The sequence below is a fragment of the Hemitrygon akajei genome, chromosome 23 (assembly GCF_048418815.1).
Source record: "Hemitrygon akajei chromosome 23, sHemAka1.3, whole genome shotgun sequence".
NCBI lineage: Eukaryota > Metazoa > Chordata > Chondrichthyes > Myliobatiformes > Dasyatidae > Hemitrygon > Hemitrygon akajei.
In genome coordinates, this window is record NC_133146.1 from 24956591 (window position 1) to 24982973 (window position 26383).

The window sequence follows — 26383 nt, forward strand, 5'->3', positions numbered from 1 at the left end:
TGAATTCCAGATGGGATTTAGCCGTGATAGGACCTTGACATTAAGGCAGCATTTAGTTCACTGTGGCACCAAGGAACATTGGAAAAGTTCGGTTTCAAGTAGCTTGTAGTCAGTGACAGTGTCTTTCCACCTGGCTTTATTGAACTTGGAGAATTCTTAGCTCTTGAAAGTGCACCATATTACAGCAGGCTTTTCTTTTCCCTCTCATTTCCTGTGAAAATTGTTTGTATCAAATCAAATTGCGGGTGTGGTGCTGGTGATAGCCCTCAAGCATCGTCACGCTTCCAGCGCATTAACCCTGACTGCACGCCTGTGGAATCTGGGAGGAAACCGGTGCAGCTAGAGACAAGCTGTGCAGTCACAGGGAGAGCAGGCAAACTCAGTAACAGGCAGCGGCAGTAAGTAAACTGTACTTGCTGATCACTGCGACTGTAATAGTGCTACACTGCTATGTTACCACGCCACCCCAAAACTCCATGCTCAGAGAACAATTCAAGTTGGCCGTGGGACAGAATTATAAGCATCTCCAGTTCACCTTAAGAATCCGGGTGGTGTGTATAATGGGCCACTAATCTATTATCACATTTTGCAATGTCACTTAAGTTAAATTTCTCATCCATCTTTACACCACTAGAGACTCCGACTCAGAAGGATGAACTTTTCTTTCAATTTTTATTATTTTATATCTATTTCTTCTTGCTATAGCGATATTCCCATATATTTTTTTGAAATCAGCAGCCAATAAGTGCTGGTGGTGATTTATCAATTGCCAAGTTTAGGACATAGAACACAGAGCACTACAGGCAGTAAATGCCTTTCGACCCATGATACTGTGTCATCCTTTTAACCTACTCTAAGATTAATCTAACTCTTCCCTCCTACATAGTTTTCCATTTCTCCATAATCCATGTGCCTTTCTTTAAGAGTTTTTTAAATGCCTCTGATGTACTTACCTCTACTACCGCCTCTGGAGGGGCATCCCTCACTCTCCATGTAAAGATTTTAGCTCCGACTTGCCCCTAACACTTTCATCCAATTGCCTTAACATTGTGCCCCTTGTATTAGCCATTTCTGCTTGGGAGCATGTACTTAGCTATCCACTCGATCTATGCCTCTCATTGCCTTCTACATCTCCATCAAGTCACCTCTCATCCTCCTTCTCTTCAAAGAGAAAAGCCCCAGCTCACTCATCCTATCCATGATAGGATGCTCTCTCGTCCAGGCAGCATACTAGTGAATCTCCTCTGCACCCTCTCTAATGCTCTAATCCTTTCTAGCATGACATCTTTCTACACTGAGCACTGCAACACAACACTTTCCTCATTCTTGTCATGTGGTGGGTTTGTTTACTCGTTGTTCAAAGACGCTTCTACCGTGCCAGTTATCGATTGGCCCATTTGAAGGTTACAGCAGCTCTGTCCCACTGGTTTCAGGCACCTTAGGCGTTTAAGAATAGCTGAAATTGCAACTATGGGAAGAGCCATGTGAAAGTGTGCTGCAGATTTAGGGGAGCCCACACGCACTCTTAGCTAAGTTGAATTTTAGACTGCTAGACCATAAAATATAGGAGCAGAATTAGACTATTTGGCTCTTTGGGTCTGCTCTGCCATTTCATCATGGCTGATCCAATTTTCCTCTCAGCCCCAATCTCCTGCCTTCTGCCTCTATCCCTTCATTCCCCAACCAATCAAGAATCTGTCAACCTCTGCCTTAAATTTATATAAAGACTTGGCCTCCAAAGCTGCCTGTGGTGAAGAATTCCACAGATTCACCACTCTCTGGCTAAGAAAATCCCTCCTCATCTCTGTTCTAAAAGGATGACTTCTACTCTGAGGCTGTGTCCTCTGGTCTTAAACTTTCCCAACATAGGAAACATCCTCTCCACATTCATACTATCAAGTCCTTTCATCATTTGATACGTTTTCAATTAGGTCACCCCTCATTCTTCTGAATTCTAGTGAATACAGACCCAGAACCATCAAACACTCTTCATATGATAAGCTACTCAATCCTGGAATTGTTTTTGTGAACCTCCTCTGAACCCTCTCCAGTTTCTGTATCATAGTTTATGTAACTTAGGGTGGCTCAGCTGTTTAGTCGAATGTTTTACTGCTTGCAAATAAATGATTAATATGTTTATTTGTAATCAGTGTCTCCTGTCTCACTCCCCAAACACGTGAACCTGCTTCCTCGTAACAACTCTGCATTCAAATAGGATTAAAAGTAGAATACATCAGAAATTTCATTGGCTGGTGTGGAATGACATCATTAATATTTCATTAAAATTGAACCCGTGATAGTTACACGTGCTTAGGCAAAAAGTAATACTCACTGCAAGAAAAACACAAAAACCAACTCCACTTAACAATGATACACTTTTTTGTAGTAAATTGGATTCCAAATGTGGATAGTTCACTGCACTGGCCAACGATTTCATGTGGAGGAGTTAAGATTCGTTTTGTTTCTGCTGCTAATGAGTTGTTACATGAGAGATGCAGGCTGTTCCAGTAACAGGGCATTAATTAATCGTTAAAATTCAGAGTGATCTCCAACTGAGAAAACTCCATGAAGAAGCAGTGGAACAGTTCGAAAAACATACATTAGGAGAAACTTAAGCCTGTTTCACAAGTGAGTATTAGTTATTGGTGATGGTGGAACACCTTGAACCTTGGGTAAATAAATGTTGTAAGTTTTTTTTGTAATTTATTTTTTAATGAAGTTCATCATCAAACAAACATTTCCATAAGATGTATTTCAGATACTATACGTATATATCATATAGTCATATTTGCCACAAATCTCCACTTAATGTTTATCTGAGGTAGAAAAGAGTGGAAAGAAAAAACAAGCAAAAGGAGAAAACTATGTACAAGTAGGGAGTGATCATTTTTTCACAACATATTCATTGATTTGTGAGAATAAAATCAGGCCTATGAGGCATTATGTAATTAAACCATTTTTCCCAGTATGAATCAAATTGTTCCAACTTATGATTAACAAATGCTGTTATCTTCTCCATTTTGTAAATTTACAAAATGTTGTAAGTTTTAAGAACAAAATCTGCAATCATGGAGACCAGAAACTGCGCTCATTTGAATTTGCCTTTTCATGCACATAGAGGAGTGGTTGGCATCTGTTTGACTCACAGGAGATGATGATTATCACATACAGTATCATACATAAAGATCATGGGGGTCTCCACTCCTGGTTGGACAGGTACATCAGACCATGGTTCCCATTGGTTGATCTGTCACATTTTGTTCTCTGCATCACTCAATCACATCATGATGCCCTTAATGTACACCCGTGACCCACACATCTGACAGAAACTGAGGCATGCAACCTGAAACTTGTTTTTAAGCAGCAGAGAAATCAAGAGAAAATCCTGCAGCAACGGACAATTTCTGTTCCATATGCAAACTTCTTTATAATAACCTCGAGGGACTGGACGGACTGAAGATGATAATTACATGGAGATAACTAAATGGCTGATTGTGAGTTTGTGTGAATCAAACTGATACATATTAAAGCTTTCATGGCGTTGTACCTCACCCTACCTGCGCACATGACGATAAACTCGACTTTGACTTTGATGCACCATCAATAACTCACTCTGAGACGTAAGAAGTGAGATATCGGCTTTTATTGACCGGAAGAATGAACAACACAACATCCTGGAGAATGAGGGCCGGCCTCAGGCCTCATTCGCCTTTATACAGGGGTTTGTGGGAGGAGCCACAGGAGCAGTCAGCAGGGGTCTGTTGGGAGCAAACCACACTGGTATATGTAGTTCACCACAGACTTGACCTGGTTGAACTTGGTGTGAAAGGACAAAGGAATGGCCACTATGGCTCGTGCCCCATTTCCAAAGACTGAAGATGTAATCATCACTGCCTCTGAGCTCCAAGAAATGAATATGGTGGCGCTGCTCACCCTGTAAACAGTTCAAGAGTCCTTTAACTTGCTTAAACTCCTATTCAAGGTGAGGCCAGACAATAACACATCTAATTCAATGAAGGTCAATGGCAGCGAAAGCATCTGCGCTGGAAGAGCAACTCATTCAGTGTTAACAAGTTTAGAGCCGTCAAACATGATCTATAAAACCTTTTTGTTTCTTATTTAAAGGTGAGGAACACTTCACTGTTGTTATGTCAGATCATTAACACCAGTGGTTGCTAGCTCAAAATGGAAAGTTAGACCCAGTTACAACTATTCCATTAAGGCAGTTCCCTATCCTTTCCAAAAAAATGTGAAAAAGGTTATAATAACTATCGCAGGCATTGACTAATATGTGGTAAAGGTATTCAACAGAATTTTTATATTCTTAAGTTATTCTCATCAGAGCATTTCCTACTAAGGTTGTATTTTCAGAAAACACACTGAGGGCATAAAATATTTCTCTGTAACACTATGAAAACCAGTTGAGTTCCAGTACCAAAAGTCGTCAAAATTAATTTATTATACAAGTATGTATATGTCACTATATACTGCCAAACAAGTGCAGATTTTGGTCTAACCATCAACTGTAAAAAAAAACCAAATGTATGGTAATATCAAAACAGCAGGATACTCCCAACTGCCAATTGTACATCGGTAACCAAGAGATTGAACAAAAGACCAGCTTTAATTACCTTGGTAGCTTTATATCACAAGATGCTCGAAGTAGAAATAAAAAGAATTGCCATTGTCAAAACCAACTTTCAAAAAATGAAAGCTATTTTTACCAACAGACACGTTTCTATGACAACAAGGCTTAGGCTACTAAAATGCTACTTCTGGTCAATCTTGCTGTATGCTTCCAAAACATGGACTATAACACCAAAGAAACTTAGAAGCAACAGAAATGTGGTTTCTTAGACGAGTGCTGAAAATATCACATAGAGATAGGGTAACTAATGAGACAGTACTCCAACATGACCATACAAAAAGATCTTTAATGAGAACATTAAATGAGAGGAAACTTAAATTCCTGGGCCATGTCATCAGAAGGGGAGAAATAGAATGCCTTACATTACAAGGCCTTATGCCTGGGAAACACGGAAGAGGAAGGCAAAGAAGAAAATATATGGACACTGTGAAAGAACTAACAGATCTAAGTGTGCGAGATATCATGGGATCATTCGATGTGGAAAGCCATGATCGCCAAAGCGTGCAACGCACAAGACACATGAAGAAGAAGATATGTAAATAAAGACAGATACACAACCAATGTACAAAAGGAGTCAAATTGTGCAAATAAAATGATAGATAAATACATATATAAGTCTATAACACTGAGAACACGAGTTGTAGAGTCCTTGAAAGTGAGTCTGCAGGTTGTGGAATCAGTTCAGTGTTGTGGTGCGTGAAGTTAGCCACACTGGTTTAGAAGCCTGATGGCCGTCGGGTAATAACAGGTCCTAAACCTGGTTGTGTGAGACCTGTGAGGACAGGAGCATGGCTCTCTGCAGATGGTCAGAACATTAATGAAAAGAAAACTGACCCCAGCTTAATTGAGGAAAAGTGGGAGAAATGTTATTCCATACGGTTGGCCTTTCTGAATTAAGCAGCCGCGGCAGCAACGTGAGAGCCCTCAATGTCATCAAAACAAAGGAACAGGAAATTGACTTCAGGAAGCAAAGTGCCCCTGGAGTTGTTAGTGGTGCTGAGGTGGAGATGGGTAAGAGCTTCATGTTCCCAGATGCGCACCATAAATATCACCAAGGGCTTGCCCTGGTCCAACTATACGTCAAAGAAAGTACACCAGCAGCTCTGCTTCATTAGAAGTCTAGCAAAATTCGGTATGACCCCAATTATTTTAGATGCACCATCGAAAGCATCCTATCTAGACACTTCACAGTTTGGTAGACAACTTCTCTCTCCAAGACCGCAAGAAATTTCAGGGAGTTAAGGCCACACCTCACAAAAGCCAGCCTCCCCTTCATGGACTCTCTCCACAATTCCCACTTCCTCAGAAGAGCAGCCAACATAACCAAAGCTGGTTCCTACCGTGGTCATTCTTTCTGCTTCCCAGTTCTGTTAGACAGAGACAGAAGGGTTTCAAAGCACCCAACACCAAGTTCAAGGACAACTTCTATCCCATTGTTCTACAACTCCTAAACAGACCTCTCCATGATAAAGATGAAAATTTGATCTTTTTGTGTAGCTTTCTCTGTTTTTTTTTACGTAGTTCAGTCTAGTTTTTGTACTGTGTCATGTAACACCATGGTCCTGAAAAACATTGTCTCATTTTTACTATGTACTGTACCAGCAGTTATGGTCGAAATGACAATAAAAGTGACTTGACTTGACTTTTCTCTTTATGCCACCCTGATGTATTGTACTTCTGTTTTGAAATGATCTGATTGAAGTATGCAAAAGCACCTGGACATCTTGATAAACGTGACTGATAATAATGGAACAACCCCCTAGGGACAGTGAGTTATTGTCGGGTTCCAGAATCAGAGTTCTATGCAGGCAGGAGGGATGAGGGTCAGTGACCACCTAGGTGTATGAATCAGCAAGACCAGAGACCAAGGCCTCGTGTTCAGTGGATGGCGTTTCCTGAGGTAGATGCAGAAGGTCGAAGCCTGCAGGTCGATCGGAGGCCCAAATGTCGAGACCTGGTGCCCAGAGTCCCGAGTCTGTGTGTCTCTGAGAGTTTACTGGGGAAGTCGATGGCCCATTGTCTACGAGTCCAAGTCCGCTGGAGAGTTGAGGCTGAAAACGGCCTGTCATGGGAGTGGAGGACTGTGTGTGCGAGTGGGAGTGAGGAATGGGGCTTGTTTTGGGGCAAGAGGTATTTATTCTGTTTTCCTGTGTTGTGTGTTGCTCTGCCGAGCATTGTGGGCATGTCATGTTGGCACTGGATTGTCGTGGTGATATGCCACCAACACATTCCTGGGTGTATTCACTGTTAATGCAAATGATGCATTTCTCTGTCTGTTTCTATGTACATGTAATGAATAAACCTGAATCTTGAATGAATAAATAAAACAAAACAATTACCAAAGAATAGATTAGCCCAGATCATCAAAGTGACTCAGACAAGGAGTTTGTGTGTGCAGAGTTTGACACGTACAAGGTGTATTTGGGATACCACTTTCGTTCTCTATTCCAATCAAGCCAAGTACATCTCATTCACACTTGCCCAATAACAGTGTCAGACGTCAGTGAAATGCAGAATGCTATTGTTTGCCAGGATATTGTCTCCTTTCAAAAAGGATTCCACTCCCTCAGTGTCCAGCTGGTAAGTAGCCACAGGCCGTCATTGTCTTATGGCTGCTATTCACAGGGTGTGGACAGCTTTCTGCCAACGCTGGCTTTTATTGTCTGTCCCCAGTGGCCCCTGAAATGAGGAGACCACTGCGTATGTGGGTCTGGACTGATATATCAACCTGACCAGGTAAAAATGGCAGATTGCTTTCCCTGAAGCGCCTTGATGAATCAAATGCGTTATATGAGTGTCTGGTCTTGATATGTTTGCCTTTACAGAGACAAGATTTATTTAAAATTCCAGAAGTGATTTATGATTTGAATTTAAATTCCCCAGATGCTGTAGAGGGATTCAAGCTCCTGTCGAGAGCTCCAGTTGATCAATGCTCCAGAGCTCTAGTTAACTATACATTAGTACTCCATGAGCACAGGAGATTCTGCAGGTGCTGGAAATCCAGGGCAACACACACAAAATGCTGGAAGGACTCAGCAGGCCAAGCAGCATCTGGGGAGGGAAATAAACGGTCGATGTTTCCGACTAAGAAACCACACTTCATTAGCGCCCACTTGGAACTGTTCTACAGAGTACCGATTACTAATAGTGCTCCCCTTCGGGAGTCTGAACACTCTGGTACTGTAAAAAAGATGCCTGCCCCGGACTGTGGGCTCCAGTCATGGGAACCCAGTGCTCTTACGTCAGTGAGATGTTCATCTCATCACCTCCCTGTGGCTCAGTGGGGACTGAACTCCTGATGCATTGTTCAGATGCCGACTGCAAGGCATCAGCTGGTGTAGCCACTCAGCACTGAGATGCCAAGCTCGGGATGATACCAGGCTGGCAGAATGGACACGGGCACTGCTGCGGATGAACTGCAGCCGCTCCAAGTGCTGACACACTGTCTGCGTCCTCCAAAGTCAGAGCCAAAGTCAAAGTAAACTTATTATTAAAGTAGTTCTATGTCTCCACATGCTACCTTGGAATTTGTTTTCTTGCAGGCATTTACAGAAAAATAAAGAAATGCAATAGATTTTATGAAAACTGCATATAAATAAAGACTGACAAACAGCCAATGTGCAAAAGAAGAGAAATTGTGCAAATAAAAAATTAAATAATTCTGAGAAACTGAGTTGTAGAATCCTTGAAAATGAATCTGTCAGTTGTGAGATCAATTCTCAGTCGAAGTGGATAAAGTTATCCTCAGGACTTCAGGGGCCTGATGGTAGTAGTTTAATAACTGTCCCTGAACATGATGATGTGAGACCTAAGGCTCCTGTACCTCCTGCCCAGGAATTCTAGCAAGAATAGAGCATGTCTGGATGGTGACTGTCCTTGATGATGGATGCTACATTCTTGTGGGAGCGCTCCATGTAGATGTGCTCAGTGGTGGAGAGGGCTTTCCCTGTGATGGACTGGGCCGTATCCTCCACTTTCTGTAGACCTTTCTATTCCTGGGCATCGTACCAGGCTGTGATGCAGCCAGTCAGGATACTCTCCGCTCAGCATCTATACAAGTTTGTCAAAGTATTTTGGTGACATGTCAAATCTAGGCAAACATCGAAGAAAGTAGAGGCACTGTTGTGCTTTCTTTGTGATGGCACTTACAAGCTGGTGCCAGGACAGATCCTCTAATGTGACAACGGCAAGAAATTTAAAGTTACTGACCCTCTCCATCTCCGATGTCTAAACGAGGACTGGCTCATGGGCCTCCAGATTCTTCCTCCTGTAGTTCAGTCTCCTTTATCACCTCGCGTTGGATGTGATAGATGCTGCTGTCTCTGCCCCTCTCTTTATTCAGCTGTGCAGCTCTCTACAGACTGGGGAGATTTGGAGTTACAGTGTTAGACAGTGACAATCCCTTCACCTCTGCTGACCAAGCTGTTTAACCAAGATACCCACTGCACCACATGAACAACGCTGTCCTCCAAATCATGCAGATAGGTGAGGAACAGATGTGTTTAAGGCGAGGATCGATAGGCTTCTGATCGGTAAGGTGGTTCGGGGTACAGGGAGAATGGGACTGTGGAAAGAGTGAATGGCAGAGCGGACTCAGAGCAGAAAAGCCACTTGACCCAGTCAGCTTCACGGGCAAGCTGCAGGCAATGATGTCATCCCAATTTTTTAAACATAGGGGCTTTATTCAGAAAAATTACACTGGACAACAAATTTTTTCAATAGTGTTGCTTCCTCAGAATTTTTTTTGTTTATGATAGACTGTTTGAAGATGAACACAAATATAATTTCAGAATACTTGTATCACATAGGAATTTGGAGAAACATCAAATTAACTTTTATTGAATATAATGTGCTTAATTGCATAATGGTGCTGATGCTTTGCAATAGTTCAACTAAGTTAAAAATTTTTTGTTAATGATTTTCATTTGTACTCAGTGTCTGAGGCTTCTTGCTTAAGTGTCCAACAATAATTCGCCAGCATTGACAGATTCTAGTTGCCCTGGTATCTTTTCTCCATGACCGCAATGTCCTGGTGAAACCTTTCACCATGCTCATCACTAACAGCACCAAGATTTGCAGGGAAGAAGTCGAAATGGGAATGCAGAAAATGAATCTTTAGTGACATGTTGCATTTCATGGTTTTATATGCTTGAAGCATGCTTTCAGCCAGCTGCATGTAGTTTGGTGCTCTGTAGATGCCGAGAAAAATTTCAGCAACTTCCTTGAATGCCTTCCATGTGATTTTCTCCGGTCCCACTAGAAATTCTTCAAATTGCCTGTCGTTGATGACCTGTTTGATTTGTGGACCAATAAAAATGCTTTCCTTAATCTTGGCATCAGTTATTCTGCGAAGCATCTGTCTCAAATATCAAAATCCTTCATAGAAATTTTTGTGCCTGGTGATAGCAAATTCCATCCTTACAGTCCTGAACCCGATAATTATTACTAAAACCTGTCCTGCCATGCAGCAGCCGTGCTGCCTAAGCATGCCCAAGCATTTCTGGACAAGATAGGAAACTTTCCAGCTTACATTGTAGGCAACATTTTAATTGACTTGAATTATGAATTGAAACAATAAACATAAGTGATTTCAAAAAATGGTGCATGATAGGGGAAATTTCATGGTGATTTTCATGATCAGTAGCCCAAAATTCATAAGATACGCCTAAAGGTATTCAGGAAGCAAAACCTTTGTTGTCCAGTGTTAGCAGCGTTCTCAACAGTGTATGGTTAGATTTAATCATTGGTTTTTCTTAAGTGTTTTTAATAGTTTGGTTACCGCATTGACACCAAAGCCTCAGCCTGTTTGAGAAACCTGAGCATTGCTTGGCTCCATCATGCCCTCTTCCCACTGTTACCATCAAGTAGGAGGTACAGGAGCCTGAAGGCACACATTCAGCGATTCAGGAACAGCTTCTTCCCTTCTGCCATACAATTTCGGAAAGGGCATTGAACCCATGAACACTTCCTCACTAGCTTTTTATTTCTATTTTTTTGCACTGTTTATTTTTAATTTAACTGTTTAATATACATGTATACTTACTGTAATCACAGTTTTTTCTCTTTAGTATCATGTATCACATTATACAGCAGCCACAAAGTCAACAAATTTCACGACATATGCCAGTGATATTAAACCTGATTCTGATTCCTCACTTTAGGGAGAGTTTACAGCAACACCCATACATTCAGGATATGTGTTGATGGAGACACCTGCCAGCTTCAGTCCCAGCCCGTATATCAGTCATTAAAATGAACATCTTACCCCACATTAACTTTATTAGCTCAATGATCCCACTTGCACCTCCAGCAGGATATTGGCAAAAATTGGACTCCTTACTACGACGCTATGTTTGGAACGGTAAACGACCCAATATAAAGTGGTCAGCTCTACAATTCAAAAAGTCGGATGGGGGATTGGCATGTCCAAATTTTAAATTGTATCACTGGGCATTTGTATTAAAAAGTCTTAGCTATTGGATGGATGAGGATAAAGTTTCATTATGGAAAAATATAGAACAAGAGCTAATAGCACCAATAAGGTTGAAGGACTTTCTCTTTATAGGTATTTAAAAGCGTATGGTACAAATCATCTCCATTATGGAACAATAATCATTTTCTATCTGTGAGGAAACCATTCACTAACAGAACTTGGGAGAATAAAGGTATTGCTACTCTTCAAGATATTAATGGGACAAGTACTATCCTTAGCTTTCAAGAACTGATATCTCGATATAATATTGGTAAACACTCTCTTTTCTTCTACTTTAGAGTAGGATCAGCTGGTAAAGCCTACAGGATTCCCTGGGGGTCAGATTTAAAGGACAGCCCCATTTTAAGTTGGATACAGGGTGCTCCAGGACAGATAGCGTCATATATCTATGATAAATTAAACTCCCAGAATTATATGCCCATATCAGGAAAGAAAGCCTGGGATAGGGACATATCTGAATTGGGACAAGAATTAGACTGGAATGCGATTTGGGATAATGCTGCTGGTGCTTCAAAAAACCCAAACCATTGGTATATACACTTGAAATTTTGTCATAGAGCATACTTAACACTGAGAATTAGACATCAGATGGGACTGGTTCCTGACCCATATTGCTCATTTTGCCCCCACGGAACCGTTGGCTCTTTTATACATGTTGTATGGGAATGTCCAGGGGTTTTTGGTTTGTGGGGGAAGTTATCAGTACTCTTACAGAACTAACGGGGGTACAATTATCAATGGACCCCGCTGTACATCTTCTAAATGATGACTCCCACCTTTCCCTTATGGAAAAAACACGCAAAGTCTGGCTGGCAGGCCTGACTGCAGCTAAGAAGATTGTAGTCCAGCGTTGGAAACCTCCCCGTGATATTTCAAGTACTCACTGGCTTCGGAGCTTTTTAGACATTTCTTATCTGGAACTATCATCAGCGAGAGTAAATGATGCACGACCAAACACAATCTTAATGTGGACAAATTTGATATCTAACTTAAAAGATCTTTTGTTAAAATAGGAATGCTCTGTGTATGCACTACTATTCAGTTGGTGGAGGGGAGAGGGATGGGGTGGAGAAAAGGGTAGAGGGGGGATGGTGAGGAAGGTTAGGGGTGGCTGGGTTAAACAATCAAAATGTAATTGGCAATTGGTTGTATTGAATATAATTTGTTGGTGTTGCAATAAAAAATTAGTAATAAAAAAAGAATATGTATTGATAGCAAATCTTCTCAGCATCAAATCCATGCCCCAAAAGGAAATTAAAGGTTCATCGAATAAAGATTATAGTTGATTTGGCCTTTGCCTTACTTGGTGGAAAAATTCAGATTAAATTCTAAAATATTTCATTTTTGCTTGTGAGTGGCAGCTGCATCAAGTACGCACAGGCAGAAACTCCTGTAATTCTCGATGGTGAATTGGAAAATAGGAATGAAAACAGAATTGTAGTGAATAAATAATTGATATTGCCTGGGATTAAAAAAAACAGCTCTCCTGAATGAATTTTGAAGCTGAATAAAGCAAAGATGTAGAATGATATGATCAGCTAAAGCTCTGCATGGGAGGATCTTTGACAATAGACAATAGGTGCAGAAGTAGACCATTCGGCCCTTCGAGCCTGCACTGCCATTTTGAGATCATGGCTGATCTACTATCAATACCCGGTTCCTGCCTTGTCCCCATATCCTTTGATTCCCCTATCCATAAGATACCTATCTAGCTCCTTCTTGAAAGCATCCAGAGAATTGGCCTCCACTACCTACCGAGGCAGTGCATTCCAGACCCCCACAACTCTCTGGGAGAAGAAATTTTTCCTTAACTCTGTCCTAAATGACCTACCCCTTTTTCTCAAACCATGCCCTCTGGTACTGGACTCTCCCAGCATCTGGAACATATTTCCTGCCTCTATCTTGTCCAATCCCTTAATAATCTTATATGTTTCAATCAGATCCCCTCTCAATCTCCTTAATTCCAGCGTGTACAAGCCCAGTGTCTCTAACCTCTCTGCGTAAGACAGTCCAGACATCCCAGGAATTAACCTCGTGAATCTACGCTGCACTTCCTCTACAGCCAGGATGTCCTTCCTTAACCCTGGAGACCAAAACTGTACACAATACTCCAAGTGTGGTCTCACCAGGGCTCTGTACAAATGCAAGAGGATTTCCTTGCTCTTGTACTCAATTCCCTTTGTAATAAAGGCCAACATTCCATTAGCCTTCTTCACTGCCTGCTGCACTTGCTCATTCACCTTCAGAGACTGATGAACAAGGACTCCTAGATCTCTTTGTATTTCTCCCTTACCTAACTCTACACCGTTCAAATAACAATCTGCCTTCCTGTTCTTACTCCCAAAGTGGATAACCTCACACTTATTCACATTAAACGTCATCTGCCAAGTATCTGCCCACTCACCCAGCCTATCCAAGTCACCCTGAATTCTCCTAACATCCTCATCACATGTCACACTGCCACCCAGCTTAGTATCATCAGCAAACTTGCTGATGTTATTCTCAATGCCTTCATCTAAATCGTTGACGTAAACTGTAAACAGCTGTGGTCCCAATACCGAGCCCTGTGGCACCCCACTAGTCACCACCTGCCATTCCAAGAAACACCCATTCACCGCTACCCTTTGCTTTCTATCTGCCAATCAGTTTTCTATCCATGTCAATGTCTTCCCCCCAATGCCATGAGCTTTGATTTTACCCACCAATCTCCTATGTGGGACCTTATCAAATGCCTTCTGAAAATCAAGGTACACTACATCCACTGGATCTCCCCCATCTAACTTCCTGGTTACATCCTCAAAAAACCCCAACAGATTAGTCAAGCATGATTTACCCTTGGTAAATCCATGCTGGCTCGGCCCAATCCTATCACTGCTATCTAGATATGCCACTATTTCATCTTTAATAATGGACTCTAGCATCTTCCCCACCACCGATGTCAGCTGACAGGTCGATAGTTCTCTGTTTTCTCCCTCCCTCCTTTCTTAAAAAGTGGGATAACATTAGCCATTCTCCAACCCTCAGGAACTGATCCTGAGTCTAAGGAACATTGGAAAATGATTACCAATGCATCCGCAATTTCCAGGGCCACCTCCTTTAGTACCCTAGGATGCAGACCATCTGGACCTGGGGATTTGTCAGCCTTCAGTCCCATCAGTCTACTCATCACCGTTTCCTTCCTAATGTCAATCTGTTTCATTTCCTCTGTTACCCTATGTCCTTGGCCCATCCATACATCTGGGAGATTGCTTGTGTCTTCCTTAGTGAAAACAGATCTAAAGTACTTATTAAATTCTTCTGCCATTTCTCTGTTTCCCATAACAATTTCACCCAATTCATTCTTCAAGGGCCCAACATTGTTCTTAACTATCTTCTTTCTCTGCACATACCTAAAAAAGCTTTTGCTATCCTCCTTTATATTCCTGGCTAGCTTGCGTTCGTACCTCATTTTTTCTCCCCGTATTGCCTTTTTAGTTAAGTTCTGTTGTTCCTTAAAAACTTCCCAATCATCTGTCCTCCCACTCACCTTAGCTCTGTCATACTTCCTTTTTTTTAATGCTATGCAATCTCTGACTTCCTTTGTCAATCACTGTGGCCCCTTTCCCCCCTTTGAATCCTTCCTTCTCCGGGGGATGAACTGATATTGCACCTTGTGCATTATTCCCAAGAATACCTGCCATTGCTGTTCCACTGTCTTTTCTGCTAGGATATCCGTCCAGTCAACTTTGGCCAGCTCCTCCCTCATGGCTCCATAGTTTCCCCTGCTCAACTGCAACACTGACACCTCTGAGCTGCCCTTACCCTTCTCAAATTGCAGATAAAATCTTTGGATGAGGTAATATAATAAAATCCTTCTCCCTTCTCTGGTAGTAGGTCTCAATTAAGAAACAAACTCCTAAAATCAATTATATGTGGTCATGGAGTAATAGAGTCAGAGGAACTCTACAGTACAGAAACACTTTCTCCGGCCCACCTAGTCCAAGCTGAACTGTTATTCTGCCTAGTCCCATCGACCTTTACCTGGGCCACAGCCCTCCACACCCCTCCCATCTATTTGTATTTATCCAAACTTCGGAGGTGCATCTACCATTTCCAATGGCAGCTCGTTCCACACTCGTGCCAGCCTCTGAATGATGAACTTCTCACTCAAGTTCCCCTTAAATAATTCACCTTTCAACCTTAACCTATGACTTCTAGTTCTAGTCTTACCTGGTGATGGCTTCCCAACACAAGGAGCTTCAGAGTAAAATTGTCACTAATTTGGCACCACACTCAAACATTACTTGTCTGGAAAACAGAACTGTCTTACCCTATCATCAAGGGTTAAACCTAGGGTTCCCAACCTGGGGTCTACAAACCCCCTTGCTTAATGGAATTGGTCCATGGCATAAAAATAGTTGGGCCCCCCGACGTAAAGTCTATGACTGTGTATATGCTTTCACACTGCTCATTTCTGCTATCTAGTTGAGTCCAACTTCTCCCAATCTCTCATGTTCAGACGCTGTTCACAAGAATGGTGTGATGTTGTATTATGGAAATGTTGTGGAAACAGACAGGTTGAGGGGCAACACACAATAATGGCCTCCTTGCTGACACTATTACTTAGTAAAACGGCTTTCCTCAATGAGAGAAACCTCTCCGGTGAGCATGTGTTGCAGCTTTCACTCACTTAAATATTTTCTCTGAGATTAAGTTTAACTTATTGAAGAGAGAAAAAAAAATTAGATTCGTCAATTAGCTCTCATGGAAACCATTACATAAACATGACATATGCTGATTCTGCCTTGGAGAAGGCATTAGGAGTTTCCAGTTGACTGATTTCTATTCGTACCTTTTGTCCAAGAGAGGGGAGGAGATCGACTAAAGCCGTTCCCTTCGTGTACAGAGTGTCACTGCACCCATACACTCACGATCTGGCCCCAATTCTCCCTCTTGCTCTTGGCCATTCGATGTTTGCCTGAAGCCCAAATAAGCTTTGCTTTCGTAGTAAAAACATATGGTGGGATTTGGACATCAAGGTCCAAGCTGGCACCGAAGCAAAGAGCAGAAAGATAATCTGTAAAGAGACTCATAGTGTCTAGTTGTCCTTGGCCAAAACTGCACTTGGACTAAGAGGACAGTGATGGGAAAGAGTTTTACACTGTTATTGCAGTTATAATGTAAATTAGTGAAGCTAAGTCAGCATTCCTGATTTTATTCTGCAAATTTTATTTCAGTATAATTGATATAATAGTTTGATTTCAGGTATAATATGATAAGGCTCTTTATCAAGTGTCAAATGCTACCTTAGTCCCTGCACTGCACTGTAAACAGTTTAATCCATTTTATAATACAATACTTACAATACATTTTTATTCATTGTAAATACATCCTGGTGTTTATGGATTCATGCACATTTTATTCTATATCTGTGCTTTAACCCCTAATTTTATTTTTATATAATTCTTTATCCTTTATAAATAATTACTGAATTCTTGCTGAATGTTGTTAATTTTTGTTTCCCATCGTGCCAGCACACCATAGCATGTACCTGGTGAATAAAGCTGATCCCTGATCCATGATGATGTGAAAACATTTTACTGCAAGACCCAGCTGCTCTGATGAGCCCATCCAATGAAGCTGGCAGAAGATTTACTCATCAGAGAGAGGGAACAAAATGTCAACAACTCCATGCTCAATAAATGGGAAATAAACTGGATACCTGTCCAATCTACCCTGACGATTGAAATGGTTGAGGAAACTACGTTGGTAACTTCCCCTGGTATGAAGCAAACTCCATGCCAGTCAAGAGGAGGTTGTAAACAAAAACAGAAAGTGCCAGATGCTTCCAAGAGATTAAGAGATATTCAGTGGAGAGAGAAAGGGTGAATGTTTCGGATCAATGACACTTCATTCGAACTAGAAATGAGTGTTTATGGGCTGAGTTGGAAAGGGAATATCTTTGATGAGGTTGAGGACAAAGTTGTCAAAGAAACAATTACTTTGACAAAAATGACAATCGGAGATTTCCTGTTTTCGATCAGTTTCAATTTCTTTCATTTCCTCTTCTTTTTCCAACTAATCAAAATATTTACTCAATAGGAGTATTGTTTCTTTCTTATTCTTTGCCCATGTGGGTGATAACAAATAATTACTTTTTTTTTCACCATCAGAACTTATTTCAGGCACGTTTTGTCATTCACATTGTCCCACAGTGAATTGGCAGCGACTTTTCTCTTAGACACTCCAATAAGTTACATGATTTTTCCCTTATCATTGCCACAATTTGGCTGTTTGTCTGTTTATACTAACTGATATAACAACATCGACCCTGTTCTATATCTGACCAATGTAACGTCACGTTGATTCCTACTAAGTTCTATTATATTTTCAAGTTTCTTCAGCTTCACTATTCATCCCACAATTTAGTTTATAAACCAATTGCTTCCCCTTTTAACCCACAACACACTACATCTTGCTGTACACACAAATGCAAGAAAATCTGCAGATTCTGCAAATTCAAAGCAATACATACAAAATGCTGGAGGAGCTCAGCAGGCCAGGCAATGAGTACTGAGAAGAATAAACAGTCAACGTTTCAAGCTGAGACCCTTCATCAGGACTGGTGAGGCATCTGGGCCCAAATCGTTGACTGCTTACTGTTTTTCACAGATGCTGCCTGACCTGCTGAGCTCCTCCAGCATTTTGTATGTTTTGCTGTACACATACACATTTGTATCTTTTCATTTCTACAGTGCATTTGAAAGTCACCTGAACACTTCTAATATCTAGAGGTTTTCTTCTTCAGCTTTTATGGCTGCTAGCACATTGTCCGCATTGCATAGACTCTAACTATTCCATGCAGTAGCATGTCTATATATTGTGAAATATCTAGGGTTATTTCACACCATAAGGTCATGTTGTGTACAAATGCAGATTTTACAAGCATATTAAATAACCCAGATTCCCCTTATTCTTATTAATCTGACCATATGCAAATGGCAGATGGAGCTTGATGATGCTTTGGCTTCTGCCAACTGTGTGTCGTAGTTCATGGGTCCTGTTCATTGTACAACTGTGTGCAGTAGTTCATGGGTCCTGTTCATTGTACAACTGTGTGCTGTAGTTCATGGGTCCTGTTCACTGTACAACTGTGTGCCGTAGTTCATGGGTCCTGTTCATTGTACAACTGTGTGCTGTAGTTCATGGGTCCTGTTCACTGTACAACTGTGTGCCGTAGTTCATGGGTCCTGTTCATTGTACAACTGTGTGCTGTAGTTCATGGGTCCTGTTCACTGTACAACTGTGTGCCGTAGTTCATGGGTCCTGTTCATTGTACAACTGTGTGCAGTAGTTCATGGGTCCTGTTCACTGTACAACTCTGTGCCGTAGTTCATGGGTCCTGTTCATTGTACAACTGTGTGCCGTAGTTCATGGGTCCTGTTCATTGTACAACTGTGTGCTGTAGTTCATGGGTCCTGTTCATTGTACAACTGTGTGCTGTAGTTCATGGGTCCTGTTCATTGTACAACTGTGTGCTGTAGTTCATGGGTCCTGTTCACTGTACAACTGTGTGCTGTAGTTCATGGGTCCTGTTCATTGTACAACTGTGTGCAGTAGTTCATGGGTCCTGTTCACTGTACAACTCTGTGCCGTAGTTCATGGGTCCTGTTCATTGTACAACTGTGTGCCGTAGTTCATGGGTCCTGTTCATTGTACAACTGTGTGCTGTAGTTCATGGGTCCTGTTCATTGTACAACTGTGTGCTGTAGTTCATGGGTCCTGTTCATTGTACAACTGTGTGCTGTAGTTCATGGGTCCTGTTCATTGTACAACACTGTGCCGTAGTTCATGGGTCCTGTTCACTGTACAACTCTGTGCCGTAGTTCATGGGTCCTGTTCATTGTACAACTGTGTGCCGTAGTTCATGGGTCCTGTTCATTGTACAACTGTATGCCGTAGTTCATGGGTCCTGTTCATTGTACAACTCTGTGCGTAGTTCATGGGTCCTGTTCATTGTACAACTCTGTGCTGTAGTTCATGGGTCCTGTTCATTGTACAACCCTGTGCCGTAGTTCATGGGTCCTGTTCATTGTACAACTGTGTGCTGTAGTTCATGGGTCCTGTTCACTGTACAACAGTGTGCTGTAGTTCATGGGTCCTGTTCATTGTACAACTGTGTGCCGTAGTTCATGGGTCCTGTTCATTGTACAACTCTGTGCGTAGTTCATGGGTCCTGTTTATTGTACAACTGTGTGCCGTAGTTCATGGGTCCTGTTCATTGTACAACTGTGTGCCGTAGTTCATGGGTCCTGTTCATTGTACAACGCTGTGCGTAGTTCATGGGTCCTGTTCATTGTACAACTCTGTGCCGTAGTTCATGGGTCCTGTTCATTGTACAACTTTGTGCCGTAGTTCTTGGGTCCTGTTCATTGTACAACTGTGTGCCGTAGTTCATGGGTCCTGGTCATTGTACAACTGTGTGCCGTAGTTCATGGGTCCTGTTCATTGTACAACTCTGTGCGTAGTTCATGGGTCCTGTTCATTGTACAACTGTGTGCCGTAGTTCATGGGTCCTGTTCATTGTACAACTGTGTGCCGTAGTTCATGGGTCCTGTTCATTGTACAACTGTGTGCCGTAGTTCATGGGTCCTGTTCACTGTACAACTCTGTGCCGTAGTTCATGGGTCCTGTTCACTGTACAACTCTGTGCCGTAGTTCATGGGTCCTGTTCATTGTACAACTGTGTGCCGTAGTTCATGGGTCCTGTTCATTGTACAACGCTGTGCGTAGTTCATGGGTCCTGTTCATTGTACAACTGTGTGCCGTAGTTCATGGGTCCTGTTCATTGTACAACTGTGTGCTGTAGTTCTTGGGTCCTGTTCATTGTACAACTGTGTGCCGTAGTTCATGGGTCCTGGTCATTGTACAACTGTGTGCCGTAGTTCATGGGTCCTGTTCATTGTACAACTCTGTGAGTAGTTCATGGGTCCTGTTCATTGTACAACTGTGTGCCGTAGTTCATGGGTCCTGTTCATTGTACAACTGTGTGCCGTAGTTCATGGGTCCTGTTCATTGTACAACTGTGTGCCGTAGTTCATGGGTCCTGTTCACTGTACAACTCTGTGCCGTAGTTCATGGGTCCTGTTCATTGTACAACTGTGTGCCGTAGTTCATGGGTCCTGTTCATTGTACAACTGTGTGCCGTAGTTCATGGGTCCTGTTCACTGTACAACTCTGTGCGTAGTTCATGGGTCCTGTTCACTGTACAACTCTGTGCCGTAGTTCATGGGTCCTGTTCATTGTACAACTGTGTGCCGTAGTTCATGGGTCCTGTTCACTGTACAACTCTGTGCCATAGTTCATGGGTGTTATTCATTGTACAACTTTGTGCGTAGTTCATGGGTCCTGTTCATTGTACAACTCTGTGCCGTAGTTCATGGGTCCTGTTCATTGTACAACTCTGTGCCGTAGTTCATGGGTCCTGTTCATTGTACAACACTGTGCCGTAGTTCATGGGTCCTGTTCATTGTACAACCCTGTGCCGTAGTTCATGGGTCCTGTTCATTGTACAACTGTGTGCTGTAGTTCATGGGTCCTGTTCATTGTACAACTGTGTGCCGTAGTTCATGGGTCCTGTTCATTGTACAACTGTGTGCTGTAGTTCATGGGTCCTGTTCATTGTACAACCCTGTGCCGTTGTTCATGGGTCGTGTTCATTGTACACAACCTTATTCAGAACTGCCTTGTAACCACCACTTAGGTAAAATAAGATCACAAAAATTCAGTTACATTTGAGCCCCATTTCATTCTAACTTCTGCACTTTGCACAGGTTAAGACTTACAGTAGGGTCCTGCAATGTTTCTGACAACTTTCCCAACAGTATGCCAAACTGTGCTTTTCATATTTAATATGTTTCATGACAATATGGGGAACATTTAAGAGCAGTCCCACACTCTCCACCCAGTAACTTACCTTGCAATCTGTTCTCTGCACATCCCCCTCTACTCCTGCCAGATTCTGACACTCTGTACTGTACATAGCAGCCAGTCAACTTACCTACTCAATGCGGGAGGAAGCCAAACCACTCAGGGGTGAATCTACATAGTCACAGGGATGCTGGCAAACTCCACACAGGCAGTCCAGGACTGAGTGGGGTCACTGGAGCTGTGAAATAGCTTCACTACCCACCGAGTCAGCTATAAAAATATTCATGCAGAATATCTCTTTCCAGTCCATATTCAGTTCTCTGACTATTAGTGTTAATTGTTTAGTGTAATCAGATGAATTTGTTCTATTAGCCTGTTGGATATTTACAGCACAGGAATGAGCCCTTTCACCCCACCTTGTACCTGCTAACCATGACCCCTATCTATGCTCATCTCTTCACCTACATTAGGGCTGTGATTCTCTACACCTTTCTCTGTAAATACGTAGAACAAATGTAATGCCCTGCTCCACATCTATGCTGTAGGTATTTAATTTAGCAGCTCTTTAAAGAGCAGTTTGTTCTGCTTTCAGCCTGTTGGGTTATTGTTGGAGATAAGGGATGATGTGGAATGTGTGCCACTCAATTAGTGGGAGGTTTTCTTTGTGAGAGTCACAAAGGTTGGGCTTGGGGTTTTTGTTCGAGAGGAGATGAAGAGAGAGACACTGGGGAAAACCGGTTGTAGCATATGATCAGGAGGGAGACTCATTTGTTCGAGATGGATTGCGAGTGACGCTCGGAAGATGGTGTGTGCTTTCACATTGACTGAGGGCCCAGCGTGTGAGTGACAAAGAAGTTCAAGATGAGCTCCAACTTGAGCACATTTGACTGTTTAATTATAATGGGCCCTTTCCTTTTTGTTATTCTTTACTAACCCTTCAGTTAAGATTCAATAATATAATTCCTTTAATTGTACACAGTGTACTGTCAGTTATTTTGTGGCATTAATTTGTAACAGGGTAGCAAATGACACAGCATCCACACAGACCGGGGTTTAGGGTGCGAACAAGCGCATCTCAATCTCACAAAGTTGTCTTCCCTCGACTTATGCAGCCAAGGAAACCAGGTATTTCACAAAGAGCACAGAACACTACGGCACAGTTCAGGCTCTACGTCCCACAATAATGTACCAGGCTTTTAACCTTCTCTAGGATCAATCTAACTCTTCCCTCCTACATAGCCGCCATTCTTCTATCAGACATGTGCCTACCCAAGAGTTTCTTAAACACCCCTAATGTATCCGCCTCCACCACTTCCCTGGCAGCTAGTACTCCGTGTAAAATAAATATCTCACATCCCCACCCCTCCCCAAACCTCCCTCCAGGCACCCCAAAATTATGCCTCTTTCAAATTAGTCACTTCCACCCTGACTATCCACTCAATCTATGCCTCATCATTTTCTACACCTCCACGAGGCCACCTCTCATCCTCTTTTGCTGCAAAGAGAAAAACCCTAGTATTTGTCCAAATGCCACTAAATGTTGTAATTGTATCTGTCTCCACTACCTCCTCTGGAATGTTCCAAATATTCACCACCTTCTGTGTAAAAATCCACCCCCTCAGATCTCCTTTAAGTTTCACCCCAATCACCTTAACCCTGTGCCTTCTAGTTCCAGACTCCCCTGCCCCGGGATAAAGATTGTGGCTTTACATATAATATCAATGCCACTCATAATTTTGTAAACTTCCATAAGGTCCCCCCTCCAGCCTCCTATGTTCCACTGGAAATAAACCTGCTTATCCCATCTGCTTTATAATTCCAGCCCCCCATTCCAAGCAGCATCCTGATGAAACTGTTCTGAACTCTCTTTATTGCTGCCACATCCCTCCTGAACCTTACACAATACTCTACAGTCCTGTGTAAAAGTCTCAGGTGCCGAAGATGTTTGGGCAGTACTGTGTTTGTTAGCATTCGGAAATCTAATGGGAGCAAAAGATTTTGGGAGAGGCAAGAATGGGGTGCCACAGGGCAGGTGTGGGAGAGGTGGCAGAGAAGTAGTGTCAGGGGCAGGGAGTGTCAGAGGCGGGGAGTGTCAAGGGCGGGGAATGTCATGGGCGGGGAGTGGCATGGGTGGAAACACACCCAGCCCTGAGACACCAGGCAAGGTCATTTGATTCCAAATAATTGGTGTATTGATCATTGCAGAATGTCTCTCTGGTGCTTCCCACTACCTCCCCTCTCCCCTCCCCTTTTCCCAACCATCATTCCCCTCTCCCTGCCCCCTGCCCACTCCTAGTTAAAAATAGAGACCCATATCAGAATCAGGTTTATCATCAATCACATATGCCATGAAATTTGTTTTTTTTTTGTGGCAGCATAAAATTGCTACAGTACTGTGCAAAAGTCTTAGGCACCCTAGCTATATATATATATATATATATATATATATATATATATATAGTGCTTTTACACAGTAAGTGTGGTCTAATTGATGTATTGTGAAACTGCAATATAATGTCCCAACTCTTCTATTCAATGCCTCAGCTTATGAAGGGAACCATACCAAGTACCTTCTTCACTACGCTACGCATCTGTGTCGCAATCGTGTTGCACCCCAAGGTCTGTCTTTACATTTAGACCTGTGATTCACTAAAAATTGTGTTTTTCTGAAAGCCTTCAATATTTAGTCCAAATGGTTTTCAAGGGCACGGTGAACTTGACTGAACTGACATGTGACCTTGGCCATGATCAATGAGCCCAGAGCCAGACTGACATAGCAATGATATAACCATATTTCTGATGTGACAATGATATAACGATAGTTTTGTCTTGTTCTCTTTCTGCTCGCTATCACAACTGTAAACTCTTCATGGGCCAAATTCTTCATTGTTTGCTGAGAAATCACACTACAGTGTAATTAATCAATCTGGCTTCAGACACACACATTGAACACGCGTGTGTGCCCTTTTCCAGCAGTTAAAAGGTTTAAATATGACTCATACTTGTGAATGACTCCTTTACATGTGGAGGATTTAGTAATGGCATCGTCACCCCACGTTTTGCATTCTGCGTTTGAACTTGTGCTTTGCCTCCTGTCCTGTGACAGCAAACTGCTGTCAGCATTGTACCATGTACCAGAGAATATTCTTTAGAAATTCTCATGCCATTTCTGTAGAAACTACAATTTAGCAGGCATGATCGAACATGAATTAGAACTACAGGCCGTGGGTTAAGGGTGAGAGGTGGAATGGTTAAGGGGAACATGAGGGGGAACTTCTTCACTCAGTGTGTGATAAGTGTGCAGAAGGAGCTGCCAGAAGTGGGTTCAATTTGAACGTTTAAGAGAAGCTTGGATAAGTACATGGATGGGAGGGGTATGGAGGTCTAGGGTCCAGGTGTGAGTCGATGGGACTAGGCAAATTAACTGTTTGGCACAGACAAGGTGGGCCAAGGGGATTATTTCTGTGCTGTAGTGTTCTATGACTCCAAGACTCTGTGAGATGCCGTGTCTTTAAAAACTTTTATTGATTTTCTATTTCAATTAAGTCACAAACATTTTGTGCATCCCACTATCAAGGAAAGTGCCAACTTGCAGTGTCAAGACAGTGATTTGAAAGACTCATCCAATTCCAGGTATGGAGCTCTCCACACTTCCTGAGGGATCAGGACTGAAATGATAAGACCACAAGACATAGGAGCGGTTAGGCCATTTGGCCCATCAAGTCTGCTCCGCCATTCCATCACAGCTAATTTATTATCCCTCTCAACGCCATTCTTCTGCCTCCTTCCCAAACCATCGATGCCCTTACTAATCGAGAACATATCAACCTCTGCTTTAACTATAGCCAATGGCTTGAATTCCACCGATTCACCACCCTCTGGTTAAAGAAATTCCTCCTCATCTCTGTCTCAAAGGGATGGGCTTGTATTCTGAGGAGGTGCCCTCCGTAACCTCAGGTCTATTTCTCTATCTCTGCTCCTGTATTTCGACACTGTTCCACAAAACCAAACACCTTCTGCTTCCTGCGTCGTTAGGAGACTTGCTAATAAGGTTTCAGTGCACAGAAATGGTGCACTCCTCTATAAAAATATTGTGTGAAGGCACTATGTCACCACTGCCATCAACTTTCACTATGTTGCATGCTCTGGTAGAAGCTTGTCTGAACTGAAGGGTTCGGCCCCTAACGACTTTCACTACAACTTGTTGGAGTCTGAGTTTCAATTTTTAATTACTTCTTCTGGTATTGCTTCTGCCTAATGAGATCCTTTTATATGTATCAAAATAAACTTGATTCATAATTTAAAAACTACAGAAATAAACCATGCAATGCCTTGTTATTCTTCATTCACAGTGTTAAGTAGCGTTCTATTACATTCTTTAAAACCAATAGGACTGTTGCTACCCAGGTGCCTCCTGGGGTGGTATTTTACCATAATAATTGAGGGGCGTCCTCAGCCAACCCAGCATCTCCCTGTCCAGTAGCGGAACGACCCTATACTTTGGCCCTTGCCCGATGACAGGTATTTTAATCAAGAGCAGAGCAAATTATACAAGTTAAAGGTGGTGATGAGCCAGCATACAGGAGGGAGATTGAAAATCTGATTGAATGGTGCCACGTCAATAATGTCTCACTCAATATCAGTGAAAGCAAAGAGCTGATTACTGACTACAGGAGGAGGAAGCCAAAGGTCAATGAGCCGGTCCTCACTGGGAGATCAGGGGTGGAGAAGGTCAGCAACTTTAAATACCTTGGTGTTATCAGAGAATTTGTCCTGGGACCATCATGTAAGTGGCAGAAGAAAGAAGGCATGACAGTGCCTCTAACTTCTTCGAAGTTTGCCTACATTTGGCATGTCACCTGAAAGATTGATGAACTTCCATAGATGCACAGTGAAGAGTATCCTGACCGGCTGCACCACAGCCTGGTATGGAAACGCCAGTGCCCAGGAACAGAAAAGTCGACAGAAAGTAATGGATATGGCCCAGTCCATCACAGGGAAAGCCCTCACCATCACTGAGCACATTTACAAGGAGTGCTGCCACAAGATTTGAATTGAATTGAATTGACTTTATTACTTACATCCTTCACATACATGAGGAGTAAAAATCTCCGTTCAAATGTGCAATGTGCAATTATTGTAATTTATAGTAAATACTATGTACAACAGAATAGTCAATGTAACATAGAAATACAGTTGCGTCAGCATGAATCAATCAGTCTGATGACCTGGTGGAAGAAGCTCTCTTGGAGCCTGTTGGTCCTGGCAGGAGGTAATATTGCAGCTATATTGGACCCTGGTCAGACCCCGCTTGGAGTACTGTGTTCAGTTCT